General features: G+C 35.9%; 1 protein-coding gene across 5 annotated transcripts in view; it reads right to left on the bottom strand.

Annotated features, from left to right (window-relative positions):
• Positions 1 to 13,616, bottom strand: part of MGAT4C (MGAT4 family member C) — a 393,664-nt gene that overhangs the window by 298,890 nt on the left and 81,158 nt on the right. The gene's annotated exons all lie outside the window — the stretch shown is intronic.

Raw genomic sequence — 13,616 nt, 5'->3', positions numbered from 1 at the left:
ACTCGCAGAAGCAGGTCAATACCCATCCTGTATTGGGGGTCACAGAGCTGAACACAAAACTCCAGGTAAGGTCTCATGAGTGCAGAGCAGAGGGGGACAATCATCTCCCTCGACCTGCTGACCACACAGGTTACGGTCGGGTTCCTGGGCTGCAAGAGCACACTGCCAGCTCATGTTGAGCTTCTCATCAGCCAACACCCCCAGGACCTTCTCCTCCAGGCTGCTCTGAATTCGTTCTCTGAGCAGCCTGTAATTGTATTTGTGATTGTCCTGACCCAGGTGCAAGACCTTGCATTCTGAGTGATTCTAAAATCAATCATAATGCTACAGTTCATTTCATTAAGCCTACACAATCATTTTGGGGTTTGTGTTTTGAGGTATGTAACCTTGCATTTATACTTCAAGATACTCTGAAATAAGATTTAATCTGAACGTATCAAGGAAAGATTTCATATTGCAGGCTTAATTTTAGAACAAATCCTTGGCACATCTAGTAATTGGATAAACATCATCTGTACTATAATAACAGGTTCTATCTATCAAAGTATGTTGTCAGTGTGGGCTGAATGGCTTTCATCCAATCTGGCAACTATACGTGGTGTTGACACTCCACACTTTTACAATACTTTCTATTATGTAAGAACACTTACACAAACTATAAACAAACCTTTTATGTGAAACAATTACATTTCCAGGAATAGGCTTGTGTTTTGAATGTTTGTCCTAAGCTTATCATAAAGTAACCCTTAGCCTCAGACCAGATTATTTAGACAGTTAATAAATGTACTCAATTGTGATTAATGTATGTGGGGAATTTTGTCTGAATTAATGTAGAAATTTTGTGTAATGCTTATGTGAAGAGTATGCATTATGCCATGAACTGTAACCCATGCTGTTCATTATATAGTCAGGAATAAAATAATATAAAACAGTAATTATAAACTTCTTGATATAACATCTCTTATTAAATAGAAGAAATATCCAAATATATAAAAAATATATCTTCTTCACATATACATTTGTTTAAAATGTTGAAAGTTCCTTATGTATATTGGAGAAGAAAGTGGTTTATAGAAATTATTGCTATAAGAATTATTTGAAAAATTTTATGTATTTTTAATCAGGCATATTTCAAGAATTCCAAGGGCAGGCTGGATGTGGTTCTGGGCAAACTGATCTAGTTCATGATGTCCCTGCGTATTGCAGAGGGGTTGGACTAGATGACATTTGAAGGCTGTGTGCTCGGCTGAGGAGCCACTGGCGCGAAGCTACCATTTGCGGGCTTATGACTGAACACCTCTAAGTCAGATTCCCATTTAGAGGCTTGATGTTGTGCTGTTGTGTCATTGGTCGCTTGAGTTTGACCCAGGAAATGACAGTCTTGTTCAGAATGTATGGATTAAAGCCCTTCCTCAATCTTCGTTAGCAAAGTGTCGTGGTTTAAACCCAGTTGGGTAACTTGTTCACACACTCCCCCCCTTCTTTCCCTCCCCCTACTCCCAGAGGGATGGAGAGGAGAATCAAAAAGAATGCAACTCCACAGATTGTGATAAGAACAGTTTAGTAACTAAGGTATAACACAAATCACTACTGCTACCACCATTAATAATAATGATAAAGGAAATAACAAAGGAAGAGAATACGACATCTCACCACCAGCTGATCGATAACTCGCCCCCCCCACCCTGACCAAGCTCTGACCGATACCTCCTCCAACCCCACAGTCCACCAGCCCTTTCGGCTAACTCCCCGTTACCTCCTGGGCATGACGTGCTGTGGTATGGAATACCTCTTTGGTCAGTTTGGGTCAGGTGTCCTGTCCTGTCTCTGCTTCCTCCTGGCTTCCCCTCCCCCCTGGCAGAGCATGAGGCTCACAAAGTCCTTGGCCAAACCAAAACATTGCTATCAGCTCTGTTCCCAGGCCGAAAGTCAAAACACAGCACTGCATCAGCTACCAAGAAGGAGAAAAATGACTGCTACTGCTGAACCCAGGACACGAAGACAGGCCCACCTCATAGGAGAAGGAAAACTATCTTCAGACCAGGGCTGATGGAGCTTGTCTAGCTTTTTATGGTCTTCCATCAAAGAGAAGGACACTCTTACAGAACCTATGACCTGTGGACTTTGCTGTCACCATCCTAGCTAGCTAGGCTGTGGCAGTTAAACCTCAGGTGTAAAGGGTGGGGCCAGTTCTGCGCAAGCTGCGCTTCACCTAGAAAATCCAGTGCACAGGCTGGAAGGGCTCACTCTCACTTGTCTGTATGGACAGGCAAGGATCGAAACGGTAGGCGTCAAGGTGCATGGGTAGCTGCAGATTCAACCTTGCATGCGGGCAGACCAGCTCATAGGTCGCTCGAGATCGCTCAGGAGATGACAGTCCTGGTCGGAAACTTCCTGACTGCCTAAGCACCCGTTTTTTCCAACCAGATTTGCATATCCCATATGCCCTTGGACATCGCTCTTGTAGTAAGCATGGTTAAAGCCCTTCCCAAATCTTCGCTCACAAAGCCAAGCCATCAATCAATCAATAAGCAATTGATCTGGCAAAGTTCAATTCAATCACCTTGTGTCTTAGATAATTGTATTAAGGAGCTAAGGCTTTGAAAACTCCAATTTTTAATAGGCTGTGATGTGCTAAAGAACAAATACACTGATCTGTAAATCACCTTTCTCTTCAATTAGATGACATTTCCCTTACTTTCTTAATTATTTGTGACAATTCTTCAAAGGCTATTTAGTTTTAATAAGCACAAATTGTCTTGTCTATTCCCTACTTTCAATTTGATTTTTTTAATTAAGTGCTATAAAGAATATTTCAGATATTTTCAAGTGTTATGTAAATATTTGTGGTTTATATGGACTATTCTGCATTACTTGGTTAGTATCTGGAAAGAAATCAGAGCTTTAAGGAAAGAGGAGGTGAACAAAAATCTTCAAAGAAAGATATATCTGTAGAGAGATAAGGAAATATTGTGCATATAAGGTTTTATAGATCCTGAATCCATGAAGATGATACATGCTTTTTCTGATTGGTTGAGTTCAAGTTGTGTATTCTTTTACATAATTACAAAGTCAGATTTGATTACACATGATATGCTTAAAGCTGAATCAACAGTCATATAAACAATGGAAGTCTTTATGAAAATGTTCTTGATTTACAGCCATTTTCTTGGAGCCTTTGTACTAGTATGGCTAGAGCTCACCAGTAGTCTCAGGAACAAATTGCAGTAACTTGTGGGTCTACCTCTATTTTTGATGGCCATTTTCTATCTTTTCATACAACACAGTGTATTATGATAAAGCATTTGGAGACAGCTTAAAGTTTTAGTAAGGAGAGCTTTAAACTAGGAATGATGGGGGAGGGAGACAGTTACTGACAGCCCTGTGAAGAAGTGATGGACAGGATTGACAAGCAAAGGGTCTGGAATTATGTGAATGAAAGGGAATGCAAAATCAACAAAATAGAGTTCTGGAGGGGTCACCCCCATGTAAGCAAGGAACTGCCCACAAGTCACCATTATGGAAAAAAACGGATTGTCTCTGGGAAATTAACAGGTTGACGTGACTCTCTGAAGTAGCAAGGGCACATAGTGACTCATGGTCAATGTGGTGCCACAAAAAAGGCTAATGGTGTCCTGAAGTGCTTAAGCAAAGCATTGACAGAAGGTCAAGGGAGGGGATTCTTCCCCTCCACTAAGCACTGGTGAAACCATGCCTTGAGTACTTTATCCAGTACAAGAGAGATAAAAAGGTACTGAAGAGAGTACAGCAAAGGGCTACAAAGATGTAGGGACTGGAGCACCTCTACTATGAGGAAAGGTCTAGAAAGACAGGACTGTTCAGCCTGGAGAAAGCAAAGATCAGAGGGAATCTTATCAATGTATACAAATACCTGAAGTGAGAATGCAAAGAGGGTGGAGTCAGGCTCTTTTCAGTGGTGCCCAGTGACAGGACCAGAGACAATGGACGCAAACTGAAAAACAGGAGGTTCTGCTGGAACATCAGGAAAGACCTTTTTATTGTGAAGTTGCCTGAGCACTGACACAGCCTGCCCAGAGCGGCTGTGGAGTCTCCCTCCTTGGAGATATTCCGTTAAGTATCAGGACACGGTCTTGGTTGACCAGCTGCATGTGGCCCTACTTGAGCTGGGGGTCTGGACCAGATGACCTCCAGAGGTCCCTTCAAACCTCAGCCATTCTGTGATTCAGTGATTCTGCTAATAGCATAATATAATGGGGTAATTTAATGCAATATAGACTTTAATACATTGAAATACATTTTTGCTGGGTAAGGCAACGCTATTATCACACAAAACTGCAGGGGTTTATTTGACAAATTTCACATATTTTTAAGCAGGCATATTTCAAAAATTTCAACGCCAGGATGGATGTGGTTCTGGGCAATCTGATCTAGGTGAATATGTCCCTGCTCATTGAAGGGCTGTTGGACTAGATGACCTTTGAAGGTCTCTTCCAATACAAAATATCTTGCGATTCTAAGAATAAAATGTAGAGAACTCCCACTGTGTTATTTCTAGTGAGTTACCCACACTTTTCTGACTTGAAATGGTGGGCAATATAAAGAAATTCGCCTATAGAAATGTACTGTGATTTATTTTCAAGACTTTGTTACCAGGGCTTTGAATCCAGCATGTTTCACAAAATCTAAACTGCATTTATAAAATAGAAGAAAAGTTATTAATATTCTCGTATTATTTGGCAGATCACTGTCAGTCATAAATCAACATGTGGTATTAATTCACGTTAAAGACCTACGACTGTACAAAGCATTAAACCTGCCTTTCATAACATTAAAAAAAAAGTTTCATGAAACTATTTCTTCCCTGTCTAGTAGATAGTAATAGCATTTTATTAAAAACTATAATATAGTAATCTGATTGCCGAAGCATTAGAAACTTAGCTTTTCTATTGAATGATTTCATTTGTAGATCCCATATGAACACATATTCATTGAAGTCAACCTGAACTTATTTGTGAAGATGCAAGAATCTGAAATAAACTTTCTGTTTAATGAAAAGGGGCCCAAGTTGCCTCTTTTCACTGTGTAATCCTACCATCTGACTGTGCTGGTTTCTCAGCTCATATAACTTTAAAGTTTGGGAGGTTTATTTTAATGATCATTTAATTTATAGCAGTATATTTATTGTGTTTAAAAAAATAAAAATTGTGTTCTGCATTAAAGCTGGCTGCATTTGAAACTTCAGTAAATGGTCTTCCTTCATAAGGAAAAAAATGAAGAAAGAAAGAGTAAGCTAATGAAGCATAAAATTTTTATTATTTACATCAGTTTGAGTGATAAAAGCCTAATCATCATCAGAATTCCTTATTTTTGTATTATTCTGCAACTTAAAATAGATAAATTATTTACAGTGCATTCTGAAGAATAACGTAAGAATGAGTTTTCATGTATGCAGTCTCAAATGCATGATAGTGACTTCTGAAAACAAGATTGCTTTAGCATACTTGATACTAGCATTATTCTTTCCGTAAATGCACAAAACAACAGGTAAAGAGAAACAATAAATGCTGTTTCATTTTAAAACAATGGAGTATAAACATACCCTTTGAAAGAATAAATTTTAGCTATAAATACATTGTAATTGAAATGAGTAATTTACCACTCATTCAATATTGGAACACTTTATCCTTTTATTAGGTAGCTCCTCATAAGTAACTGGAACGAGGGCAGCAACTATTATAATACAGTTAGCAACAGAAAATTGACAATTTGGCTTTAAGACAACCTGTCAATCACAACCCATTAAGCCCAGCCAGTGGTTAGACTTTGGTCAGTGTACGAGTTTTGTGGGTTCTGGAGCTCAGGCTCTTTTCACACATTTTGCGCTGTGAATTTTCACACCTCTCTGTTTGGTTTGGGTTGGAGGATTTTTGTGGTTTCTTTGGGGGGAGTGGTAGTGTTTGGTTTGGTTTTTTTTTTGTTTTCTTATAAATTTACAAGTTTGTTTCCATGCTTTAATAAAAATAAATGTTTAAAAGTTCAAATGTCAGGTCACTTGGAGACTCCACTTTCATGTCACATTATCATTTTAAATATAAGATGAGATATTTAAACTAAGAAGTTCAATGACTTCAAAAGAAAATTTCTCCTGGCAAGGAAGGTAGACTGAAAATGCTATGCATGTATTAATATAAAAATTCTGACAACTCTAATACTGCTTTTATGCTATAGTTTAAACTATCCTTAATGTGCATTTTTAAAACATAGCCTCTTAATTAAAACTAATGAATTAAGTAGGATTTAGTATTATCAACTATTGAAAACACATGCAGATTACAATGATCTATTTCTTTGTATAAAATGCTTTTGCCCTTCCAGATTTCAGAAATTAGAATCACATAGAAACTGAGAAAGAAATTTGGTAAATTAAAATGAGAAAAAATAACATAAACATAACATATTTTAAAGATCTAACAAATTACAGAATTAGAGTTAATAATATTTTACTAAATAAGTGTTACTATTGAACAAGAAATTAATAATGACAAATCCCCCCCGCCAATCCTTCAACAACTCTGAAAACTGTGGACAAGTGATGACGATGAAGGTGGTGGTGATCTTTGTTTTTAATGAATCGGCAAAACATGCAACTACAGACATGTTAACTCCTGAACGTCTGATTTGCTTGCTCAGTATATTTCACAACGAATGTCACCTCCACTTCAGAGATTCCATTTTCACCAAGATATCTTAATAAAATAAATAAGAAAGATTATGAATCTGACTGAAGGATTGTAAAGTAACAACTGACTATAAAAAAAAGCACTTAATGTTATTTTTTGACTTTTGCAGTAGACATTCAAATCATCAAAACTGTGGTATAATTCTTGTGTTTGACATGAATTTCTACTAATATATTTATCTAGAGACATAGTGAATGCCTTATTTGCTATTCTGAACCAGTAAGATATTCCCATAACACCTGAAAAAAATTTATTCAGAAAAATAAATAGAAAAATTTAAACAATTAAGGTTTCTGTGTCGTTCTGTTGTTTGGGTTTCGTTTTTCTTTTGTAAAAACAATTGTGACTTGAAAAATAGTCTTGATATAAAATTGTAAAAATATAGATTGTTCATAGAATTTTAGAATGTCTGGAATTTCAGGAAAGCTAAAGACTAAGTAACCAAACCTTGAAACAAACTGTTTAAAAAAAATAAAATTGGAAAAAACTCACCTTATTTGTGGTTCATTCCAGTGTTCAATTTTTTTTATTAATGGTCGTTGCATTCCATTTTTCCATGTCTCTCCCCCAATCCTGCCATGTTTTTTTTACCTCCTCTCTTGTGGCATTAAAGTACCCTCTGAGACTTTTTTTTCTTTGTTTTTTCTTTTTTTTTCTTTCTTTTTTTCTTTTTTTTTATTTTATATTCTATGGTATGATCTGAAATTACTGCATTGAATTAATTCATGAAGGGGTCATATGAGTACATTGTGGTACAACAGACCCAGAAGTAATATACAGATAAGAATACAAAAGGAAGTACAGAAAAAAAACTGGTATAACCAGTGTGCTGTTAGATTTGCTCATATATATCAATGCTCTGCAATCTAGTTATTTTGAGGGTTTATATATATATATGTATGTACATATGTACATGTATATGTGTGTGTGTGCATGTGTAGGTTGGATTTATACTTCATATTAATAGAAATCATATATTGAAATCAAGAAAAAAATATTTTAGAACAATAAGTACGCTATTGCTTTGCAACTGTCATCACTGGTGATAGGAATAGAAAAAAAAAGAAAGAAAACCCAAAACACTGCTAATATTTACTTATATGTAATAGTTAAATACTAGGAAGATCAGGTTACTTCCTCATAGACCCAGAAATGATCAGCCGTATCCTATTCTATATCTTTTTAAAGGAGAAAAAAGATAATCATAATATATTTTCTAGATCTTTGTTTTTAATTCTACATAGATATTTTCCCTTGATGTTTTCTCCTTTTAAAGAGGTATTGGGTTTTAGTTATTATCAGTGATAAAATTATCTGTAATAAATTATCTGTATAAAGTTAAATAATAATAAATTACCTGTATAAAAAAAAATGTAATAAATTACCTGTATAAAGTACACATACTCACTGGGTGATGCACTCTGAAAAATCAAGTTTCTATTACTCAATATTTAATTTCTTTCATCTTTAAGAATGTTTCTGTTACTGTCTGTATCTATTTTCTGTTCTTCCATATTAATTATCTTTTCAGTCCAGCAGCCTGAGATACAGCATGTTAGTTTTCAAGAATGTAGTGATCTATCATGGAGAGTCCTTGCTCAGGACATAAATATGACCATATAACCCCAAGGGTCATAAAAAAATGTAATAAAAATTTGAAGATTTGGACTTTTTCAGAAGTTCTTAAAAAAAGAACACTTTTGGGAAGTCAGTTTACAATGTGATGACATTCAGGCTACCAAAAAAATTAACTGAAAAGAGAGTGAATAGAATATTCAATGACTTTTCCAATAACAAAATTTATAAAGAAAGCTCCTGTTGACCGGCAACCATTTTACAAAGTAATACTGTTCTTTACAAGCTGAATGTTTTATATGTATTTCACTGCTCATTGAGTACAGTTTCCTGCCACTGAATAACTGAGCTTAATTTCTCAATGTCAAACCACTGCTGATCCCTAAATTTCATGCCAGACTTCAAAGCAGACCATTTGTTTTGCAGATACTGTGTACAATGTTTTACTAAAAAGGTAGTTTTCTTATTCTTCCTACTAAACAAAAAAGATATTAAGAAAACAGAAAGGTAACTATTGCTGTTTTTATTCAACATCTGTTAATTAGGAAATGACTTTTTGGATAACATTTTTCTTTCTCACACACTTCTAATAGTATAACTCTTCACCTCCTTGTCTCTTCTGGTTAGTGACCATTACTCCAAGAAGTTTGTCCCCTTCTACTAGTTTATAAGTGTAGGTATGCCAAAGTTCACATTTATTGATTTTTCTAATATAATCAAGGCTCTACAAGCTGCCTTTAGGTCCTTAAAACAACAATGTTAAGAGATGGGAGTTTGTAATCCTTTCCCTTCTCTAAACAAGATTTTTAATGCAATTCCATAATACAAGATCTTAGCCACCAGTTGGTAGTATCTAGAGAAGGTCTGCAAAGCACAGAGAAATAAAAGCCTTTAAGCTTTGTTATATATTTCTTTGTGTATTAAGTAAACCGCCTAAGAACTATAAATTATTGGATCAGTATTATCAGTATTCTAAGATTTTAAATGTGAGATTAGATCCTAACCTCAGAGTCAGATTTTTCAGTTGTTCTCCTTCAGATTTGCACTAGCAGTTGCATATCTTCTCATAACTAACAAGGATTTTATTATAAAGTTTCAGGATTTTTGAAGTAACAGAAACAGCAGAAGTATTAAAAAGGAGCTTTTGCTCACATAGGGACTTTCAGGTTGCTGGATTGCACCTGAACCCAAACTACATTCAGTAATTGCAGCAAATTCCCTCTAAGCTTTGCACCTGAAGCAGATTGAAGAAGATTGTATCAGGAGATCAACCCTTTCAAATTACAATAGTTTATGATGCTCATCTGCATTTTAATCAGATATAAAGGATTTATTTCTGAAATACACCAAGAAACACTATTTTCACCTCCTGAAATGCATCAGGGACTTTATAGCCAATCAAGTAAAATATGTTGCACATTTCAATTTTGTATATCTTTCTCTCTGGTGTATGCAATATTAGATGGATATAGGTGTTGGTGATTTTATTAGGAGCTATACATAAGCCTATCAAAATAGAAACCAGAAAGTCATTTCATATGACAAATCCATTCCATTAAGGATTTAACTCCCACAAATTAAAAAAAAAAAAAAAAGCAAGCACTTACATTATATATTCATATTATATTTTTACATTAGATGCATCAGATACTATTTTATTCAAAATGCAGTGCAATACAAAACTGGAAGATAGATAAAGAAGATTATATATAATAAAAAACTAGGGAAACTAAATGACTTGTAGCTAAATATAATAAAGATTTGTCATGTTTCTTCTTGTGACCAGAGAGAGCATGAATTGGAATTAGTTTTGCAATGCACGAAGACTGAACAGCAAATTTACCACTTGAAAAAGTACGTCTTGTGTTCCTAACATATAAGTAAAATACTGATATTGCCAAAATATTCCTATACTTTCCTGTTAGGGTGGTGAGGCACTGAAATGGGTTGCCCAGGGAGGTTGTGAATGCTCCATCCCTGGCAGTGTTCAAGACCAGATTGGACGAGGCCTTGGGTGATATGATTTAGCGTAAGGTGTCCCTGCCCACGGCAGGGGGGCTTGGAACTAGATGATCTTAAGGTCCTGTCCAACCCTAACTATTCTATGATTCTATGATTCTATACTGACAATTATTTCAGGGAAATTGTTTTCTCTGTTGAATTACATATTTTCTTTTTTATTCATAACTTAATATGAAGTCAAGTGCAAGTGAAATTCAATGGCCTAGAAAAAAATGAGTGTCAGCAGATTTCTAACAGTGTCTTTAACTCAAGTACTGGAAAACTACATTAAAATTAAAAAAGCAAGAATCTATTTGCAAATAAATTTATCTATCTTAAAAATGAGCTACTACTAATGGGTAGCAAAGGCTTTAGAAAAGGAATACAGAACAGAAACATGTCTCCATAATCTTGTTAAAAAATTATCAGTGTTGATTGCCACAAATACTAGAGGTGGAATAACTGATGATAATTCTTACTAACACTAAATGAATGTCAGGTTCCTAAGTAATCCTTAATTTCTTTTCATCCAATAAATTATTTTTCAAGTTTTGACTTGTTCTATTTATCTGGATCATAAATTTGCATAATGATTTTAGAGTCTTATTGGCTTCTTATTAGGCCCAGTTTTGTCAGGAGGTATTAATGTGTGTTTCAAAAAGATATAAAAGTAATAAAAAATCTCTCAATAATTAACTGACAGTAATCTGGATTAAAAAACATCACCTTAATACTAGGTCTGTGGTTCCAATATCCTAATAATTTGGTACAGTAGGGGTAATATCTTTTTTTCCTCCAGAAACTTTTCTCCACTTTCAATTTCTTGGCACTAATATTTACACACAATTAGTGTTACTATTATTCTAGGCTTCAGTTTTTCATTATGATGATTTTTACTCTGCTTATGAGTTTGAGACAGAAGTATGTTCAGTCACATTCCCTGAATTCTGTTTCTAAAAAGTATATTAGAGTTTGACAGAGAACTATGCTATTTTTTAATACTGATACCTATAATGGACTGAGTGAAGACAGGCCTTGTGTAATAATTGATTTCATTCCACTGAAGTATCCAGTTCCCTTTTCCTTTAGCTAGAATTACACACCAAACCCCCAGTAGAAACTGTTAAAATTCTCAAGATAAAAATTCTTAGAACATTCACTTAGCAAATTTTTCACAGTGTGATTGCTCAGAATAAATGCATCTTAACCCTGGAGTTTTTATTCTATAGATTTGCATGTTTTCATATTTTTGACAAGATTTCTAATTTTGACTTAAAATGTAAGTATAATGATGGGTCAGTAAAATGTTTGAAGAGGCAACACATGCATGACACATCTTTAAGGCATGACAAGACAGATATTATTTTCCCGGAAAAAACAAAGCTTTCAACAATTTATTTTGCTAGTGTTATGAATTGAACTTTTACTTTTTATGTCAATAACGAAAAGATCAACAGAAGAGACTAAAGCGGATATAAAATAAGAATAATGGTAAAAAGAAGTTAACAGGAAAATAAAAAGATTAAAACAGATCTCTGATATCATTATGAGTTAGTCAAAAAGACATTAAAGGCAGAGGGACCTTGACACGCTTGTAAGGTGGGCTAATACCAACCTCATGAAACTTAACCATGCCAAGTGCAAGGTCCTACACCTCAGTGATGGGAGTAACAGGCACACCTACAGGTTGGGCAAAGAAGAGATTCAGAGCAGCACTGTGGAGAAGGACTTGGGGGTGTTGGTTGATGAGAAAATGAACATGAACATGAGTGTGTGCTACAAGCCCAGAAAGCCAACCGTATCCTGGACTGCATCAAAAGGAGTGTGACCAGCAGGTCGAAGGAGGTGATCCTGCCCCTCTACTCTGCTCTTGTGAGACCTCATTTGGAGTACTGTGTGCAGTTCTGGTGTCCTCAACATAAAAAGAACATGGAACTGTTGGAACAAGTCCAGAGGAGGGCCATGAGGATAATAAGGGGCCTGGAGCACCTCCTGTATGAAGACCGGCTGAGAAAGCTGGGGCTGTTCAGCCTGGAGAAGAGAAGGCTGCTTGGAGACCTCATAGCAGCCTTTCAGTATCTGAAGGAGGCCTACAAAGACGGCAAAGAGGGACTCCTCATCGGGGGCTGTAGCGATAGCATAAGGGTTAATGGATTTAAACTTAAACAGGGGAAGTTCAGCTTAGATATAAGGAAGTTCTTTACTGTGATGGTGGTGAGGCACTGGAACAGGTCACCCAAAGAAGTGGTAAATGCTCCATCCCTGGCAGTATTCAAGGCCAAGCTGGACAGAGCCTTGGGCTATATGTTCTAGTATGAGATGTCCCTGCCCATGGCAGGGGGCTGGAATTAGATGACCTTCAGTTCCTTTTCCAACCCTAACCATTCAGAGATTATATGATTATTAATGGATAACGAAGTCAATCCTAAGAATAACGGAAGATGGAAGGGTGTTCATAATATTGATATGGCATTTAAGAAAAGAAGTTTTCTTCAAAACATTGTAATAAAATGTTTTATAAATAGCAGCTTACATATTTTTTTGAGTCAGTCAACCTTTTTTTGCATTACCAAGGGTACAATTTTTATCGGGACTTTGGAATTCTTTATAAAGATGAGGAATGTTTTCCAAGTGTTTTCATAAACACAGTAGAATAGTAGAATAAATGGTTTGGTTTGTAAGGAACACACAGAGATCACCTAGTCCAACCTACTTCCCATGGGCAGGGACACCTTCCACTTGACCAGGTTTCTCAAAGCCTTGTCCACCTTGACCTTCAACATTTCTAGGAGTGGGGCATCCACAGCTTCTCTAGGAAATCTATTCCAGAGTCCCGTCACCCTTCTCATAAAGAAAAATTCTTCCTTACTTTCAATCGAAACATACCCTCTCTCAATGTAAAATCATTGGCCCTTGTCCTGTCATTACAGGCCTTGGTAAAAAGTCTTTTTAGATCTTAACTTATAACCCACCTTTATATTGAAATGCAGCAATAACATCTTAAGTCTGTTCTCCAGCCTGAATGACCAGACTCTCTCAACCTTCACAGGAGAAGTGATCCAGTCCTCTGATCATTTTTATGGTTACCTTTTGGACTCCATGTCTTTATCATACCGGGGACCCCAGTACAAGAGAATAGACTTCTTTTAACAAACAATATTACTTGGAACATATTACATATAACAAGCTTTGAAAGCCTTTCTCTTTGATATTATCAGAGACAAAACTGGTGATTTTTAAATTATTCATGAACTTTCTTTCTCCTTGAGGCAATATCCAACCCACAAAAATGTAAAGGATGAAAAATGTCTTTTTTTG

The sequence above is a fragment of the Pezoporus flaviventris genome, unplaced genomic scaffold (assembly GCF_033815535.1).
Source record: "Pezoporus flaviventris isolate CSIRO_AGI_PZ_B2104156 unplaced genomic scaffold, CSIRO_AGI_Pfla_v1 ptg000016l, whole genome shotgun sequence".
NCBI lineage: Eukaryota > Metazoa > Chordata > Aves > Psittaciformes > Psittacidae > Pezoporus > Pezoporus flaviventris.
This window is presented reverse-complemented; position numbering and strand designations above follow the sequence as displayed.